The sequence below is a fragment of the Cibotium barometz genome, chromosome 3 (genome assembly GCF_041138505.1).
Source record: "Cibotium barometz isolate CiBa-2024 chromosome 3, ASM4113850v1, whole genome shotgun sequence".
NCBI lineage: Eukaryota > Viridiplantae > Streptophyta > Polypodiopsida > Cyatheales > Cibotiaceae > Cibotium > Cibotium barometz.
In genome coordinates, this window is record NC_141048.1 from 36,670,100 (window position 1) to 36,690,642 (window position 20,543).

Consider the following 20,543-nt stretch of genomic DNA (forward strand, 5'->3'; position numbering starts at 1 on the left):
TGATCAGCTTTCGAGCTAGATCTTTACGAAGCTCCTTGGGTGGAAAGCCATTAACCAAAAAGTTAACAATCTTCTCACTCCATTCAGGCATTGTCTCCACCATGAACAGGGAAGTGTCAGGTAAGTCATCATCAACCCCCGTAGGAGTCTCACCATTGGGCATGCGAGACAAATGATCAGCCATAACATGTTTCTTGCCAGGTCTCACAACAACCGTGAAATCAAACTCAAGAAGAATCAATAGCCATCGTGTGATTCTTCCTGTGGAGCATGGTTTGTTTACCAGATACAACAATGCTTGATGATCCACATAGAAAACAAACTTGGTGGCAAGGAGGTAATAACGAAATTTCCTTACTGCATATATCATTGCCAACCCTTCTCGCTCCGTAGTGGTGTAGTTCATCTCAGCATCGTTCAACTGGCGACTGGCAAAGCTAATGGGGTAGTCTAGCTTGTGTTCTCCAGGTTGAGTTAACACACACCCAATAGCAAAGTTTGATGCATCAATATGCACATGGAAGAGTAAATACCAGTTAGGCATTCTCAAGATTGGAGCACTCGCCAAGGCCTTCTTTAATAGCTCATAGGCACCGTCACATTCTTCGGTCCAAATAAACTCGATGAGAAGCTTATACAATGGTCGAGCTATCTCGACGAAGAAGAGAATAAACCTTCGATAATAACCAACGTGGCCCATAAAGCGTTGGACTCCCTTGTAGTTGGTGGGTGGGGGTAATTCCAGAATGACCTTGATTTTACTCTCGTCAGTGGAAATCCCATTTTTGGACACTATATATCCTAAGATAACTCCGTGTTTAACCCAAAATTGGCATTTGAAAGGATTCAAGGAGATGCGATATAATCTACACCTTTCAAATATCTTTCGTAAACACATCAAGTGCTCGTCCCAAGAGGAATGAACACAAAGATCATCTAAGAAAGCTTCACAGAAGTCCCTTAGATATTCCTTAAAGGCCGTGTTTATCAATCGTTGGAATGTTGAAGGTGCATTGGTCAAGCCAAAAGCCATGACGCGAAAGGCAAACACTCCAAACTCCGTGATAAATGCTGTTTTAAAGCTATATGCCTCCTTGCCTGCCACTCTTTCAAGCACATGTTCAGAATATGGCAAGGGGTAATGATCCCTTCTGGTGGCTGCATTAACCTTTTTGAGATCAACGCACACTCTGAGTTTCCCATTCTTCTTTGGCACGATGACTATCGGAGAAACCCATTCTGAGTGCTCAATAGGGTATATGAATCCACATTTTACCAGCTTTTCAATTTCCTCTTGTACAATCTTTGCGTACTTAGGATTCATTGGGTAGGGACATTGCTGGACTGGTTTAGCAGTGCTAATCATTGGAATCGTGTGTTGCACCACCGAAGGTGGAACACCCTTCATATCATGATATGTCCAAGCAAATATATCCTTGAATTCTTTAAGAAGCTTCGTAAGTGCAGCTTCTTCCGCCTTGGTGAGGTCTTGAGCAATAAAAACTGGTTTAGACTCCTCACCCAGATCTGCTAAGTCTATCTCCTTAACTACCGCAGGGCCATCGTAGACACCGCTACTCCCATTGGTAGGCGTTCGTTGGGCTTTTGTGTAGACTACTTTACGTTCCCCTGTGGTGAATGATTTGAAATGTTCGGGTGCGGGGTGTAAGTCTACTGGTTCTTGTTGTGCCCGGTTTTTTTCTTTTAATTCCGCCTCCTTTTGTTGTTGAGCCAACTCTTGGTTTTGCCGCCTTCTTGCAGTACGACTTAGTTTTGGCTTCTCTTCGATTTCTAATTGGGCGACGTCATGAGGTTGCGGAATACACCACATGACACTTTGGAGGTATTGTCCCCAATTATCCGCTATCTTCCGATGAGCGTCAATGGCTCCTACATAACTAAGCCATTCTGCAGTGGATCTTTCCTTGTTTATTGCAGTGCGTACATTAGCTCGATAGCATTGGCGCTTATGTCTCGTTTTCTTCTTACCAAGTTTTTGATTTTTGTTTCTATCAGATTCGGACTCACTTGGTCGATCTTCACTTTCGGATGAACTGTAGGAGGCCACTGTCCCAGGCCTTGAGCACCTTGCTTCCACATTTGGGTGAATATTTGATTCATTTTCCCCATCAGGCTCAGGGTCAGTTTCTTCTTGAGATTCATACTCAGAGTTGCATTGGTCAGAGTCTTTGCTACTTTCAGTGTCGGTGGAGTTTGCCACTTTCTTGCCATCAGGGGTCATGTGCATAACACCTATCATGTTTATTGGCACTAACGGTGGCATATCTTGCCCCTCAGGTGTTACCCAACTTGTGCCTCTATTTCCCCATGTGTCTAAGGTTGCCGCTAGGTGTACCCAATCCATGTTATCCGACTCAGTCATACCCGGTAGGACATCCATGTAAGGAGAATCTTTCCCATCATCAGTCTCTTTTTTGCATGTATAGCAATACCTTAATGGGGCAGAATGAACAGTGGTATCCGATCGATTATCGATGATAACCTTGCTTCCTAAAGGATGTGCACGACCATTCTCAAGATCAACTCGAATGACAGAGTCCTAGAATTGTAGGTAGACATGGTTTTTCGACCAGTCATGTACCATTTGTGCTTCCCTCATGAAAGGACGTCCTAAGATCATTTGATATGACATAGGATGCTTGGAGAAATCCATTACAATGAAGGTATGTTTTACCTTGTATCCCAGGACCTTGATCTTGAGGTCCCTTAACATTCCAATAGGTTTAGCTATGGTTCCGTTTGCCATCTTAACCACTATGTTTGTGACTTCGAGGTGAGGCCTTCCCATAGATTCCCAACAGTTTTTAGTCACAATGCTCACTCCAGCACCACCATCAAGGATTCCCTTTAGAGTTAATCCCTTGGTAGTAATGGGGAGGGTGGCATTAGATTCGTCACCTTCAAAGTACTGTCCCAACTTGTTCACATGTATTTCCACGACCGAATCTTCATCAAAGTTGGGTTGTAGATCCCAATGTTCCCCTTCATCTTGAAGCGTGTCGGGTCTATCCATATTTGCAAATTGTGGTAACCCCGCCTTTAGTTCTCCATTGAGAAATGCCCGAAGAGCTAAGAATAGCTCAGGATCTCTGTATAATTTGGATATGATCGTGGTTCTGATTTCAGAGGACATGAAATCCATTAGCTTAGACACATTCAACGGTACTTTTCGAGACATCGCCCCTTGACTAGGGACTGGTGAAGATGGAATCACTTCCTCTTCGATGGGGTCAGGCATTCCCTCACTAAACATTCTTTCAAGCAAAAAGGGTGTTTGCCCACTTCCTGATGTTCTATCCTCACTTTCTTCTCGAATGATACTCGGTATAGCTAACGGTTTATGGTTCCTGTGAGGCTGAACTTGCGTAGGAAACACTGTGTCTGGAATTTTGATTTTTCTCGGGTTTGGCTCCAGTTCTCTTTGTGTTTCTTCCACCAAACCCCTTAAGTGTTGCACTTGTTCAATCTCCTCAACTAGGTTTGGGTAAGTTCCAATCTTTTTCTTGAGGGTTTTTGGCCCACGTGGCTTGTCTTGGGGAGTCTCAGTCAGTTTGGGTGGTCGAGAGGGCATAAACTGACTTGGTTGTGGGGCCGAGGAAGTTTGCTTCTGTTTCCCCTTATTTATGTACTCACTTGATTCTCCTTCGTTGAGCTCCCGAGTGGGTTCCTCCCTTAAGGTAGTGGCTTTGGTCCCCATGGTTTCTATTGAATCAGAATCATCTTCAGGATCATTCATATACACGGGGTCGTCTCCTGTCCCTATGTTGGCCTTTGAACTGGGCTTGGAGCTCGTGGCATTAAGCGATCTCTTTCGTCATGTTTTCTTTTTCTTTGCCTGAGCGATTGATGTAGTATCCCTCTCTTCAAGAATGTAGTTTTGATTTTGAAGCATTGACCGTGTAACTACATTCGCGGGTACAACAGGTGTGGTTCCTCGTGCTTGGTGGGTGACCTCAACCAAATTCAATGGCGTAATCTTGGGTGCATTAGGATTATGTGGATATTGAGCGATCAAATGATCTATGCCACAACGATTACATGTAAGTACCGACATTCCCGATGTGCTCCCTTGATTTGGTTGCATTTGAGTGGCGATCTTCTATAGCCTATTAGGGCACTCCGCTACACGATGCGGTCCACCACACTCGTAGCATTGAAGAGGTGTTCTCCTTGCCATGGTATTAAGGTTTTGCCCTCTTGTGGCAAGAGCAGCCGCTTGATATACAGGCTTGACTTGCCCGAAATGATCCTCCATGTAGTACTGGGGAATCATTTCAAACGTATCAATCCCGTATGGAGCAGTGGGGTCTATCTCCTCTTCATAATCCCCACATGCACTATGTGACTCACAACCCATCTGGTTTACAGGGGTAATCCTTGGATGTGGAGGTTGTGGTCCTAGCACTGGCGGTGGTAACGGCACAGACTGGACTACATTCGGGTTCCTTGGAACTATGTGCTGTGACGGTTGCTCGATAGGTTGTGCAGGCATTAGCGCGGGTACTTGAGGTGTGTTTGACCAAGCTAGTGGTGCCTGGTTTGCCAACATTCGCTTAAGTGTTAGGCAATCTTTAGATTGATGGCCATACTTACCACATGCATTGCAATTTCCATTGAATTTGACTCTAAATGTAGGACATTCACTCGTGCTATGTGGTCCTAAGCACACCGAACACCATTGTTGCTCTCTTCTTGGGTACATATGGCTATTCTGAGGAGCTCGATTACCCCTAAAGTATTCTTGGAGAGCCTTAGTAAGGTCGGTCACACACAGACATTTCAGATATCTTGGGCTCCTTGGCAATTGGTTTTACCGTCATTGGCTCGTGCCCAGATACTTGCAAACTAACGGATTTTGTTTCTGAAGACACCTTTTTACCTGCAATCATCAAGTTGTCTTCTAACTGGATTGCATTGGCAGTGACTGCTTCCCACGTTGTAAGACCTCTAATGACTAGGCCATTGTAAATGTCCTCGTGGCGCAATCCTCGGATAAATCTATCGAGGAGTTGGTTGTTATTGAAGCGTTCATCGGGAGTGCAGCGAGAATTTAGATGCTTCAATCGACTTATAAAGTCTCTCACTGACTCCCCTTCCTCGCGTTCAACTTTTTGGAGTTGAGATGCTACCCCCCAAAGCACACCCTCACGTATGTATTCTTTCAAGAACAATCTCTTGAGAGTGGGGTAGTGAGTGCGCTCTTCAACCCTTAAGGTTCGATACCAATCTCCGGCCTTCCCACTTAAGGTTAAGCCTAAGGCTTTACACTTATGCAGCTCATTGTGCTCTTCCAAGGAATCACACACGTGTTCAAAGACTTCAATGTGCTTCCTAACATCCTCGTTACCACTGAAGTTTTGAGTGAGCTTAGCCACTTGTACTGCCTTGCTTCTAGGTTCTCTCTCAGGCATGCCCCGCATGTTTTCTGCAACAATGGATCGTCCGATCGTCTGAGCAAATGCTGCAAGATCACCTAAGTGAGCAGGCATAGTTGGTGGAGGCACTTCTGGGATAGCCTGGCTGATAGGAGTTGGCGTTGGTCTGAGTATGTTGGCAAATGACGTAGGATATGATATGTAGCTAGGCCTAGCTCCTCTTGGATAAGGGTTGTGATAAGGCAGTCTTGGAGCATACGCCATTGGCATACTAGGAGGTGTAGGAGCTACATGGGCATGAGTAGCAATAGGTACATAAGGCCGATAGGCACTACCATGCACTGTTGTAGGTACTGTTCCACTAGGTAGTGGTGTCGTACTAACTACAGTGGTAATAGGTGCACTTTCTGTCATGCTCATCATTGGGGTAGGCATTGTGGATTCCCTAATGGAAAGTTGAGCCAAGGTTGGAAAGGTAAAGTTACTACTCGTGGGCTCAACTTGCATTGAGACTCCAGGCGAAACAACATATGAAGGGTCTAGGGGACTCACCGAGGGAGTCTCCAATTGTGATAGGGTTGGTTGTTTGGCCTTGCCCGTATCCAAAAACCTCATAGGGCCAGTGGAAACTAGGTCCACTCCCCTATTTTGCCTCTCAATTAGGATAATTCTATGAATAACATCACATATCATTTGCTGTTGCTCCTCTAGATTAGTGGCGCTAGTAGATGTGGATCGTAGGACTTCTAACCAACCTACATGGTATGTGTAACCCGTGTATAGGTCCGTTAGAGTCTCTGTGTGTAGATCATATTCCCAATTTTCATTGAGAAATATCCCATCTAGACTTGGTGTGCCAAATGGTTCTCTTGAAGTGGACGCAATGTCACTTCTTATGGATTGGCTTCTAGGGACCTCTACTTTAGGAAGAGCATCGGAATGTGGTAGCTCAGTAGGGCCCTCATTAAACGAAGTGGGTAGAATATCCACATGGACACTCTTTGGGAGGGTAGGGTCTACATAAGATGTGAATGGCGAATCTACTACCCCTCCTTCCTCATTTACTTCGCTTGTCGCATGTTCAGAGCATGTAGCTCTACTAAAGGTCTCTATTAGACGACTAAACATGCTAGATCCGGGTTGTGGGGCCCACATTGGCATGTTTTGGCTTGTCTCCTCAGGGTTCTTGGTAGGGTGCCCTTCCATGGCTTCTGAGTCAGAGGATGAGTCACTATCCACTATTCGTGGATCTTGGGTTGCACTCCCTTGGGTTCCAGCCGAAGGCCAAGATGCCAACGTGGAGGGATGGTGTGAGCCTGCGTAGACTGAAACGCTTTCTAGTGGTTCAGGCTCTAGCACCCAACCAGAGCGTAGATGCATGTGACGTGGGTACCCTACGTGCGTTGGTAACTACCCTTGAAACTCACACAAGTGGTTTCTTAGGTGTTTCGCACCCCGTTTTTACTTGTTTTTGTGTTGTTTTTAACCTGTTTTGACCCCCTTACCTACGGTCGAACTTGGACTAGGACGTGTGATAGCTCGAAACGAGCGTATCGTTCAAAGGGTCCTAGTGTGCTTTACAGCACCGTGTTCGCCTATCCAGAGCTCCTGTAGTCCTCAAAACAGTCCGTTTCCTTTGGGGGAAAGGGGCAAAAGCCTATTTGCTTGTGGAGGAAAGGGTGAGGGCTTTATCCCACATGCTCACTTTACTCCTTGGGGAGTGGGCTACATATAGGGCACAACTTCCCATAAGCTCTCACTTGAAAGAAAGCTATGGAGGCTCACTCTCCTATATATATATATCAAAAGACTGAGACCGAGGCCGGGGTCGGGGTCGTGGGTCGTTTGGGGTTCTTTCTTTTCAAATTTTTTTTTCTCCAATTAGAAAATCTTTCCTCTCCACATGTTTGGTTCTTTCTTTGAAAATAAAATTTAATTTTTTATTTTTTATTTTTTATAATTTTTTTATTTTTTATTTTCTGTTTTTTTTTTGTGAGATAAGTTTTCTAGGGTTTCCTTAGGGTTCAGCCTTGGCCGCGGTGCAGTTCGCACACACAGCGCAGATCTGGGGATTCAAAAATCCCTCTCACACGCAGAAACCAGATAACAAAACGCATGCCCACACGCGGAGCGAAAATATAACAAAAGAAACAGAAATGCAACACAGATTCACCTTAACAATAAACACACAGTCGCTTTCCTACAGTGTAGATTAAACTTCACGCAGCAGCCGAGCTACAAATTGGAGCTTGGTGCAGGGCAACTCCCCGGCAGCGGCGCCAAAAATGTGCGCTTTTGTCGCACATGTCGTAGCTGGGGACTTGCCGGACACCGTATGCGAGCCACGAATGGCTGCAAGTATACAACCAGGAAGGCAAGCTCAAAACAGAATGCAAAAGGTGTGTCACTCACCGCTTTGTTGGAATTAGGGTTGCAGGAATGCACACACAACTTCAAGAAGATGAGGAAGCTTGAGCACAACACAGTAGTGTATTATGAGTGCCAAAAATGAAAGATTACAAGCCCTAGAAGATAATGGGCGTATGTACAATGCACGGGGGAAAAAACCTCCTAGTGAGGGAAAAAGTGCCCCGGCGGTCCTAAGTGTGTTCACACACATCACTACTATAATATGGTAACAAATCCCCCCTGGAGTGATGCGGTGAACAGGAGCTAGCACTCATGTATAGGGAAGTGTCTAGCTATGTGGACGAATCCACAAAAGGGAGTAAGCCCAAAGCTTTGCGAAAAGCTTCGAACTTCTCACGAGGCAGAGCCTTTGTGAAAAGGTCTGCAAGGTTATCCTGTGTTGGCACATAAGCCAAACTGATCTCTCCTGCAGAGAGTCTCTCCCTGACATAATGGTAGTGCACCTCAATGTGCTTCGTACGAGCATGGAACACTGGGTTCCGCGCAACTGCCAATGCGCTCTGACTGTCAGTGAAAATGGTGGTGGCAGATGGCTGCCCAACACCCAAATCAGCCATAAGGCGTCTGAGCCACACACACTCAACCGTAGCTGTGAAAGCTACCCTGTACTCAGCTTCACAACTAGAAGTGGCCACAGTAGGCTGCTTCTTGCTCAACCATGATATGCATGAGCTTCCAAGCATGAAGCAAAAACCACTCGTGGACACGCGTGTGTCATAACAACCAGCCCAGTCAGAATCTGAAAAAGCATGTAAATCTGGCGGCAATGATCCCCCCTTGGGATAAAACAACCCAAGATGCCGAGTACCACTCAAATAGCGAAAGATACGCTTCACTGCCTGCCAATGCTTAATGCCTGGGCTATGCATAAATCTGCTCACCTGTGAGACTGCAAACTGAATGTCTGGCCTCGTAATGCATACATAAATGAGGCAACCAACAGCTGTCTGATAGAGTGTGACATCAAAGTGATCTCCAGCATCATGAAGACTCAACTTCAAACCTGTCTCCATTGGAGTAGCAATAGGCTTGCAGTCTTCAAGGCCAAATCTCCGCAACAATGTTTCAATATACTTTGTCTGACACAAAGCAATACCTCCATCACACTGCTTAAATTGTATCCCCAAATAATGATGCAAATGCCCCAAATCTGACATCTCAAAAGAGGCATTCAAATCAGCCTTAAAATCAGCAATATGACTCTCATTTGGTCCTGTGAGCAGCATGTCATCGACATAGAGAGCAATGATTAGATGTACACCATCCACACGTTTAACATACAAAGTGCTTTCTGTTGGACTATTCTGAAACCCATGTGCAGTCAAATATGCATGTATTTTTTCATACCAAGCTCGTGGAGCTTGCTTTAAACCATATAAAGCCTTTTTTAACCTGCACACTTTGTTTTCCTGCCCTCTTTGAACAAAACCACGAGGCTGCGATACATACACCTCCTCATGCAAATCTCCATTTAAGAACGCAGTCTTTATGTCCAGCTGATGTACATTCCAACCATTATGAGCTGCTAATGCACAGATGCTACGAACAGTGGTCATACGACATGTGGGAGCAAAAGTCTCATCAAAATCAATGCCCTTCTCTTGAGCATAACCTTTTGCAACAAGCCTAGCCTTATGGCGATCCACTGTGCCATCAGGCTTACGCTTCAATTTGTATACCCACTTAGTGCCAATGGCCTTCTTGCCAGGGGGCAAGTCACATAAAGACCATGTACTATTCTTCATAATAGCATCGTATTCTGCTTGCATAGCAGCCATCCAATTTTCTGAACTTTGTGCCTCATCAAATGAAACAGGCTCACTTTCATCGCACATACTAGAAACAGCCAATGCATAACAATCTGACGCATAAGAGGCACCATGAGAGCCAGAACGAGTGCGACTAGACAAAGGGGCATCCAACTTGCTGTCACGCAAAGTCTGCACCAGCCATCTAGGCATGTTCCTAGAGCCCTCAATCTCTTGTCTCTCATCCTCAAGTGCATCATGCACATCTGCATCAGATATAGGCTGATCTGTGCCATCATTTAAAACCTGCATAGGCTGAAAAACTGCCTCATGAGGTATTGCACTTGACTGTGCACCACTGAAAAGAGGCAACAATGTATCATAGACATCACGTGAGCTGATATCTGTCTCCTTAGTACATGAAACCAAGGGCTGAACTGCATCTTCCACAAATACAACATCACGGCTAACCAAAATGCGCTTTGTTTGTGGATGATACAAACGATAGCCTTTGCTCTCAGCACTATATCCAACAAAAATACATTTGACAGCTTTGTCATCCAATTTTCTGCGATGTTGCACAGGCACTAATGCATATGCCAGGCAACCAAAAACACGTAAATGGCCAACAGATGGCTTGCGGCTATGCCAAGCCTCATATGGAGTGACAACCTGTAATGCTTTGGTGGGACACCTGTTTAGTACATAAGTGGCACACATGACAGCCTCAAGCCAAAAACCATGTGGTAGACTTTGACTCTTAACCATACATCTTGCCATTTCCATGAGAGACCTGTTTTTTCTCTCAGCCACACCATTTTGCTGTGGTGTATACGGCACTGTACATTGGTGTTTTATCCCACGCTCAGCCAGAAATGCATTAAATTCTGAAGACATATACTCCACCCCTCGATCTGAACGGAGGGTGCCCATCTTACTTTCTGACACATTTTCAGCCATAACCAAAAACTGTTTGAAGCACAAAAACACTTCGGACTTTGCCTTCAAAGGATATACCCATGCATGCCTGGTAAAATCATCAATGAAAGTCACGAAGTAAAGGTAGTTTCCAAATGATGGAGTTTGCATGGGACCACAAACATCACTGTGAACAAGCTGCAATCTGCGTTCAGCTCTCACTGATCCATCTTTGGGAAAGGAAGCACGCTGCATTTTACCCAATATGTAGCCCTCACAAACATGCTTGACAGGTGCCTCAAGCTTAGGCAAAGAAGACACCATTTCAGATTTCTGCAGGCGCAGCAAACTTGCAAAATTCAGATGACCAAAACGTGCATGCCACAGTTTTGCATTTGAAATAGCCTGCGTATCCATAATAGCACATGCTGAATCCTCTACACATTTGCCATCCATATTGAGCTTATACAGCCCTCGACATAGTGAACCAGATGCTACAATGATGTCACCACAAGAGAGATCATGAACAGTACATCTGTCATCCACAAATTTTACAACCAAACCTGTTTTGGCAAATGCGGAGACTGACAGCAGATTCTTTTTGATCCCTGGCACATACAATGCATCAAAAAGTGTAAAGGTGTTGCAATTTGCAACATTCAGCACAATCTGTCCAACTCCTTTAACGGGATAAGAGGAGTTATTGGCACAAGTGACAGTATTCCCTGTGGGAGCAGACTCAAGGAAAGTGAATAAACTGCGCTGCGAGGTGATATGCTTAGTGGCACCACTGTCAAAGTACCATACATCTGAATCTACTACAGACATACATGTGTCATGCAAAGATGGGTCATAACTGCACTGCGCATTGAATGCCCATTCTGTATCTTGCACAACATTAGCAGATTCATTGTTAGAAGGAGAGGCATCTGCAACAGCCATACCAGCCTCTTTCTTCTTAGCCTCTTTCGCAGCCAGCTTAGGACAAGCTTTGATGACATGATCATTTCCCTTACAGTACTTGCAAAATGTCTTCTGTTTGTCACCCTTCTTCTCATCTTTGTCTTCCTTCTTTGGTTGCGTAGCATTTGCAGATTTCTGCTTACTAGAAGAAAAGCCAGCTTTACCTTTCCCGCTTCTCTGACTAGCAACGAAAGCTTGATCTGCGACACGCATAATATTCCTGTTTTTCCTTGACTGGTCTTCTTGCAGCAAAACAGAAACTAACTCCTCAAATGATAAGGCATTGGGATTGCCTTTCATCATCAAGCGAAGAGTGGAAGCAAAACCCTGATAAGAATCTGGTAGACCATTCAAAACAGTCTGCACAAGTGAACTGTCTGACAGGATTTCATCTGCAGAAATGAGCTGCTCTTTGAAATCCTTGATCTTTGTCAAAAAGCTATCCATAGAATCACCTTCGTTCATATGCTCACTCTCCAACTGTTTTCGGAGGTAAGCAACACGAGCCTCATTTCTTGCCTGATACAATGTGGCAAGTACATCCCAAGCATCCTTAGAAGTCCTGCAGGAGCGAATATGTGGGATAATGGTACGTTTGACAGACAGCGCAATCAAGGCATGAGCCTGCGCATCTCTACCATCCCAACGAATCTGCTCTGCTGAAAGTGGTGGTTCTCGAACAGCTGCTACAGCACTTGTGCCTGCACCATCATCTACAGTACCTGTTTCTGATGTGTTTGCAGCATTCCCAGCCACAATAGGACGTGCATCAATACCCTGCACAATGTTCCATAACCCCTTTGCTACCAATACATGTCGCATCATATATGCCCACAATGGATAGTTGGTGCCATCCAACTTATCCTCAGCAGCCAACATGCGGAATACATCATTGTTGTCAGCCATGGCCAATGACTGTACTACTAGATGTAAATGCTGTCTGTAAGAGGTAAACCTGTATAAAATCGACCTGTGCTATGTAGCACAGCCCAAAACAGACGAATGGGCACCTGTCCTGCAGATTTTAATCTTGACAGAAAATCTGCACAGTAGGACGATTTTGCCTGCGCAGTACTTGGAATGCAAAAACGGAGGGCGAAATGACTTCAGATCAAAATTCTGAAACGAACTAACCCTTTGGGCTTTCCCGCAGCATATACTAACCTGCAGACGCTCGTGAAACCTCGTCGCAATCGGAGGAGATGAAGCGGCAGGTGCCGGTGATGCTGCCCGGGAGGAGGAAGCCTGCTCTGATACCAATTGTTGGAATTAGGGTTGCAGGAATGCACACACAACTTCAAGAAGATGAGGAAGCTTGAGCACAACACAGTAGTGTATTATGAGTGCCAAAAATGAAAGATTACAAGCCCTAGAAGATAATGGGCGTATATACAATGCACGGGGGAAAAAACCTCCTAGTGAGGGAAAAAGTGCCCCGGCGGTCCTAAGTGTGTTCACACACATCACTACTATAATATGGTAACACGCTTAACTGCCGCCTTGAAGGATTCCCGTGTCGCAGCCGTGAAGGAGGAGCTGCCGTCGCCGCTCTACCGCCTCGCCGCCGTCGCCGTGCTGCTACACAGTGCGCTCGATCGCTCTCTCACTCTCTCACTCTCTCTCACAAACACGCAGGAGAAGGAAACCAAGGAGATAAGGCAAGGGCACTCTTGTATTCACAACACATGAGAATGAGGATTTTAGGGTTACATTTGACTCTTATAGGTGACTTGGCCGTTCACACTTGGGCGCCCATACATGGCCGGCCGACCCTAACCCTTATCCTACTGATATCCAAGGTGCGCCTCTCATCGGCGATCACCCAATCCCTTCATCCTTAACATATGGTGCCGACAAGCCCGGCCCATGACTCAGAATATTTAAATTAATGACGTAAAATATAGTACGTCGCAATGTTCGCCATGGGTTAACAACAATCACTTTCCCAGCTTCTAACAAGAATCTACGTTTCAACAATGGCTGAGTTCTCGTGAGTGCAAAGTTCTTACAAAAACAAGTAGCAAGCAATAGTAAATATTGGGTCCCGAGAGCTGCATGTACCTCATGAGAGGCAACCCTAATCATGAGGGGGAGGAGTTCTATATACTTGAGGACTCTCTTTCAGCCAATTACTCCATATAGTTGATGCTTCGTTATACTCTCTTTCAGCCGCTTGGATGCACTTCTGCTGAGGCTGAAACGAGAGTGCACTTACGACTTCTTCCATGGAAGAAGGTTCCTGGGACAAGGGTCCTCAGGTGAGAAGTGCTTTATTTTCAAGAGGTCCACCATTGGACCTGCTTCAAGGTTGGATTTAGTGAATCGAATGCGACGGACCGGCTCTGGTGACCTACGACATGCATGGATATAGTTCAACCACACCTGACGAACATCAAATTGGGTGACCATGCTTGTCATGAGTATGATCCAAGGTAGCATATTATGAATGTAGAGTATAAAAGTAGTCAAGTGTGTTACATCATAAATGACTAGAGTTTTCACATAGCATGCAAGATCTTCTAACAATTGCGACGTGAAATGAAAGAGAAGGATATGGAGGCCCAATGTCAGTTCTGGGAATGCATTAATGAAGTGATGGAAAACCATGGTTGTGAAAGGGAAGATTTCTTTGGTTTCATGGCAAACGAGGCTCAGGCTAACTGGAATGTAGCTCGACATGTGTTCAATGGTGGGAAAGATAACGTCCTGATAGATAGGGAGAGGTCTTGCCTATTTCATTGAGAGCAGGGCATGGTTTCCCACACAATAAAGTATGTGTGTGTTACATACCAACAAGGAGGAAGTGGCGCATGGCTCCTACCAGTGAAGCATTAGGGAAAAAGGGAGCTCATTGTCCAGATATCTGGGCAATTCCCATCCACCACATCCCATATCCCAAATTTCCACATTCTAGTTTTATATTTGCAACAAAATGCGATTTCGGCTGTTTGAAATTCCTAAAGCTTTCTCCTTGCGTTTTCCTGCAAATTCATGAGGCAGCCTGCTGGAACATGCCTTCAGTCATTTCAACCAGTCCAATACAAAAGTCTTCCTACTTGTGGTATTTATCCTAATATCTAAGCTACATCACATCCCAAAAGTATGTGTGTTATACTATTAAACAAGAAGATAAGGATATAGAGAGTCTTATTGACCTAGAAGCTATCTATGTGATTGGAGATGGATATCAATAGAACCTAGAAGTTTGCAACAAAATGCGAGGAGAGTGCTTAAAATTTTCCAAATAGCCCGATATCGCGTTTTCCTGCAAATTCCTATATTTCTTTTGGTTTTCATTTCTTCCTCATTGTTTTGCTTTCTTTGGCCCTGGGGAATTCTTCCTAGTATCATCTACTGTCCAGGAATCTTTGAGGTTATCCTAGCATTTGATTGGAGATGGATAGCAATAGAAATGGAAAATTTGCACAACAAAATGCGAGGAGAATACTTGACATTTTCCAAATGGCCCTACATCGCGTTTTCTTGCAAATTCATGTGTCCCTTTTGGTTTTCACTTCTTCCTCATTGTTTTGCTTTCTTTGGCCCTGGGGATTTCTTCCTTGATGATGAGAAAAGTTTTTGCTTTGGAAAAGTTGATTCTCAGGCCCCTCCTTTCAAGAGAAAGTTGGACTTTTCTGCTGCTATACTTAGACCACAGCAATCACCAGGTGAGTCATGTGTGCTCATGAAGGGAGTTGTTTGGTGATATCCTATACATTCCCTGATTACATATGTCAGCATATAGAATTCATGATATATAAATTTTGGTTCAGGCAAAAGGAAGAGACTGGAGCAGAAAGCTGAGTCTTCCCTCTCAAAACAAAAGGAATCAGAAGAGCACAAATCTCCATATTTGCTCCTATTTGACTTTCTTCACAAATGCAAGGCTTAGAGGAACTTCCACATATACCACAATATTTTCAAACAGGGAGTTCACTATGAGCTCTGTATTGGAGCATCACAGAGATTTTCTTTCAGATCATTGGGATACCTTCAAACAACTACCAGAGGCAGGAAGAATTGTGGAAGGTGAAAAGGTTTTTGTGCATATAAATCATATTGTCTCCATTGACAGGCTGAGGTACCATGTGAATAGAAGATTTGATAGCCTGTCTGAGAAATATAAATTCAACTGTAGCTTGCACACCAGAAAGTGTAGAGTGCTTGAGGAAACCATGGCATTCCTTATGTACATTATCTTTAGTCAGTACTCTCTAGAAGAGCAAGGACAGGAGGCTGAAGAACAAGACACATTTGAAGCAGAGGAAAAAGAGGATGTTCCTGTGGCAACAGAAATGGCAGAGCAAGAATTAGATATCACTCTCCAGGAAAAAGAGTCCAATCAAGATCAAAAAGAGAGTTCCGATGGGTAGGCCCTGGAAGTAATAGGATTTAGTCAAAATATAGCACAAACATTATGTTGAAGTTGAACTGATTTGTACAAAGTCTTTGATCCTCTACCTTTTCCTTTTGCATTTGTCCCATCACCGTACGACACTTCAATACTCTTCCCACACTCAGTAGCTTCTAAAAGCGTTTGACACTCAGTACACACTTAGTAGCTTCTAAAAGCGTTTGACACTCAGTACACACTTAGTAGCTTCTAAAAGCGTTTGACACTCAGTACACACTCAGTACCTTATTGGTAAGGATCAATAGTGTGTCTAGCATAATTAAGTAGTATTGATTGAATTTTTTGTGTGTAGCTCATGGATGTATTGATGCTTGTTTAATATAGATCACATGTTTCACAAAAGAAATACTTTTGGTGGAGTCTCAAAACATATAGGCATAACACCAAGAGTCACTTGTTCCACAAAATAAAAATCTATTGATTGAGTTTGAAAACATGTGGACATAACACCACAATAAGTTACAAACTGCTATTCATGTTTACTTGTCCATTTATGGTTTCTAAATATCTTCGAATCCCTCCATTGTCTATGTCTCTCTGCTGCCATTGAATTGTCCAAAGTTTGTCTTCGTCTTTGCTTTTGGGCTAGAATAAAAGCAAGCTTGACTTTGGAGCTAGCAACTTTTCTTTTAGCATGCAGCCTCTGTAGTATGCCTCGGTAAAACCATTGGAAGACTTCCTTCAGACTATTTGCCTTTTGACTCCCTCCGTAGTGTGTTGTGTGTCTGAAAAATGCATTACGTGCCATGTAGTGAGACTTCTCCATGCCTTGGGTAGACCAAATTGCTGGGCATCCATACTTTTTGACAAAATAGGGAAGGTGGTTGTAGATGATATGCTGTTTTCACAGAGACATAAGAATGCATAGTACGTTATAAAAAAAAAGAGGATCACACTTAAGTAAAAGAAGAAGACAGAACTTTACCATGTAGTGAGTTATATTGCAGGCTGTCCATGCGTCTTTCATTGACTTCCCAAAATGTTTAATTGCCTCTTCAAAGTTCTTATAATCACTTTTTTTCCATGTTACATTGTCACAGAACATGAAGAGTTGATCAAGAGACCTCCACACCTCTGCCTTCACATTTCATGCTTCTCCATCTGCCTCATGATCTTTCACGGCATTATGGACTTGCTTCCACAATCCATAATTAATCCTTGAAACTGTTCTACCTTGCCTTACTTGCTTACTACTGTGTTTGGGTCGAGACAAGAATCTTCTTGCCTTAACACCACCAATAGAGGGCTTGATTGGTACCTCCTTGCCATTGGTAGACTTTTTAAAATCCTTTATGATATGAACATCACCTCCATGCAGACCTATATCAGATAACACTTTTTCCAATGCTTGAAGAGCATCCTTTCTATTTTTTTTGGGACAAAGTTTCCAAGCAAATCCAATATACAAAAATACCAATTTCTCAATAATTCGACATAGACCATGCAATGAGCATATGTGAACATTACATAGTGGAATGTCAAGAATGGCCTTGAAGTCAGGGTCAACTTTATCTCTATTAGGTGCTCTCTTCCACCATTTGGAATCCATTACTTGAGCTGATTCTTTGCAGTAAAGACAAGGAGACTTTGAGTTGCCTCCTTTACTAACGTTATACATGCACTTAAGTGTTTTAAGATCCCCCGCCATGTACCACTCTACTTGAAAATCACCTTTTCCTGCAACATGGAGATTCTCTCCTCGCACTTGTCTTTTATTTATTCTTGGTATTTCCGTGTGGTGAAACACCCAATCTAGTGTTTCATGGTCTTCTATCTTTACCTGTGATTATAGAAAACAAAAGTCTTACTATAAAAGATTTGAAAACAATGACTAAAATCAAGTATGAAACAAAAAAATGATCATACCTGGAACGAGCCTAACCACCATGTGTTTCTCTAACTGCACACTAAAATACTTAGAACTTGCTTCAGTCAATGATGTATCAAGTGCTCCATTCATCAATGTAATAGTAATCCTTTCCATTTTCTTTTCCTTTACAACCTCACACTCATCCAGTTTGATAACAAATTTCAAGATGCCTTTGCACTCCTCAAATGTTATTCTATAAAACTCGACCATTCTTCTATGAAGTTGTTGTAGATCCACAAATATATTGATGTATCAAGTGCTCCATTCATCAATGTAATAGTAATCCTTTCCATTTTCTTTTCCTTTACAACCTCACACTCATCCAGTTTGATAACAAATTTCAAGATGCCTTTGCACTCCTCAAATGTTATTCTATAAAACTCGACCATTCTTCTATGAAGTTGTTGTAGATCTACAAATATATTGTTCCAAGGGTTATACACAGTGGTTCCTTTACAACCATGAAATATTTCTTCAATATGCTTGTCAATCTCATAGTCTTTTTGTAACATGAATCGTGGAAGTGTGGTAGTATCCATGTAAATATTTTGAAAAAGTGCAATCATCAAGTTCAGTGATGGATTCTTTATGAGAGGCCTGCACACGTCGTCAAAAGAGATGTCGAATCTTCAGGAAACAAAAAAAAACTAAGGAGATATTTAATGCAAAATTGTGTTAGTTAGACAAAAGATTATCTTATTCCTTTCTGAACTGACAGTTCTGTAGTCCTTACTGACAGTTCTGAACCACGTTTCCGTATTTTATTATTTTTGAGGTCTTTTAGGAGAGAAATAAATCAAAAAATAGTGAATTTCTTATAGGGCCCCAAAATGAGCGCCCTTTTTCCCTAATGCTGCATCAATGGAGGCTCAATTGATATGTTAATGGTGGCACAATGGTCATGTGATGAATAAGAATATGTTAGCAACAATGGACTCTTGGTTGAGCTGGTGGGAGGTGCACATAGCACATTGGGATTCAATAATGATAACAATAGAGAGAAGTATTGATGGTCCAAATATCCCAAAAACAAACCTAGCAGAAAGCAAGCATGGAAGTTGGCTTGCAGGAAAGAATATAGACGCAAGATTTCTCTTTACGATGCATGTACTACCGATATGACAAATGCAATTTTGCAAAGCACTAAGGTAGTCTCTTACTCTCAAGGCAAGGACATGGGGAGAGGACCAAGCTTGGAGAAACTAAAAGAACGATTGTCTACAAGCCTATCCCTAGTGATCCACCAAACAGTTAATTAGGTAACTAAAGGAACACCCATGTATAAGGCGCCTACCCCTCTCACCGGTGATAAAGAAAGTGCACGTCACAAGAGATCAACCCCATCGCCACTATGGTCATTGATATTGATGATGAGGCCACGCATCTCGACCAGAGTATAGCGCACATGAATGAGACCACAAGTATGGTGGGAGGCCACGGAAGATCATTTTTAAGAAGCATGATACAAGTAGTACTCTCCAGAAAGAGTAGTGGAAGTCACAGAGTACTGTGTCATTGACCGCAAGGTGAATGAAGCAATGTGGGCAATCCGAAGAACATGCATTGGCAGCAAGGTCACATACAGCAAAACGCCTCATGGGGGTAAGAGGTGTGGGTAACACATAGCCAAATCTGCCAAAGGGTGTGCCTGCACCATCTTTTGAAGGCTATTGCAAGCACCCTAATGGTCTCATTAGACAATGGATGTGGTTTTGCCTTAGCCACGTGCTTCATTACTATATTATGGACACCAACATAGACCCAAAGCCCAATCCACCACCCAAGATATGGCCAGTTGTTGCTATAGAAACTAACCTCACAGATTAGGAGCAATATTCATCATGGGAAGGCATTAGGGAAAATTTGGACTCAAAAAGGGGCCTTGTAAGAGATCCCTTGGGATGGTGATGTGGACAAAGCAAGCCAATAAATCCACATATAATATTGGAGGGCACGTGCGTCGTTTTTGAGTTCTTTATTCCATTAACTGACATGTAGGGTGTTTTTTAATTCAAAACAATGCATCTTGAGTATAGTTTTTTATTCCCACTATGGTGCCTTATTTTATTGAAAAAAGACACCACTCTCTTTCTTCATTACACTTTTGAATGTAACGAATCCAACTCTGCTAACCGAACTTCGTCCCTGCAACCCATCATCTTGCATTGTCTCCCTCATTGTCTTCCCGATTGCACAACCACTACCACTCCAAATCCGAGTTTTTTTGAGCGGGAGGTTTTTGATTTTCTCTTCTTCTCAAGGCGGCAAGTTTTGAAAAAGGATGGAAAAGTATTTGTTCTTCATGCGCCATACCTGCTTGTGCATGAATAACAATCCCATTTCTTACCTTTTTCAAGTGAGGGTTGTGCTTACAAGTACTCTGTACATTTTGGTTCATCCAGGATACCAACAAGTTTGTTTGATGGACAAGGAGGTATTATTTAGTGATGTTGTCTTTTGGTTTTAATGAAGCAATCTTCTTCACGGGAGATAAGTGTAATATCTTTGGGTTTTTTTTGGTTAAAGTGTGAGTTCATTATGCTTTTTGGTGTTGTTAAAGCACAGAACAATGCAATGGAACCTGTGCAGCAAAAGAGGAAAAAGGTGGACATCCACTTCCAAGTAGAACCCGATTATGCTCCCTGCTGTAAGAGAAACTGGTCTAGGCCAGCATGCGAAGCCCGCATTACTGAGCTTCGAAATGAAGGAAAGAAAAATATGGACCTTTGGTTGGATGGTAGTATTTACCCACCAGATCCAACCTCCTCTCAATCTCCATCATTCTTTGGGTTGACAAGTTTCTT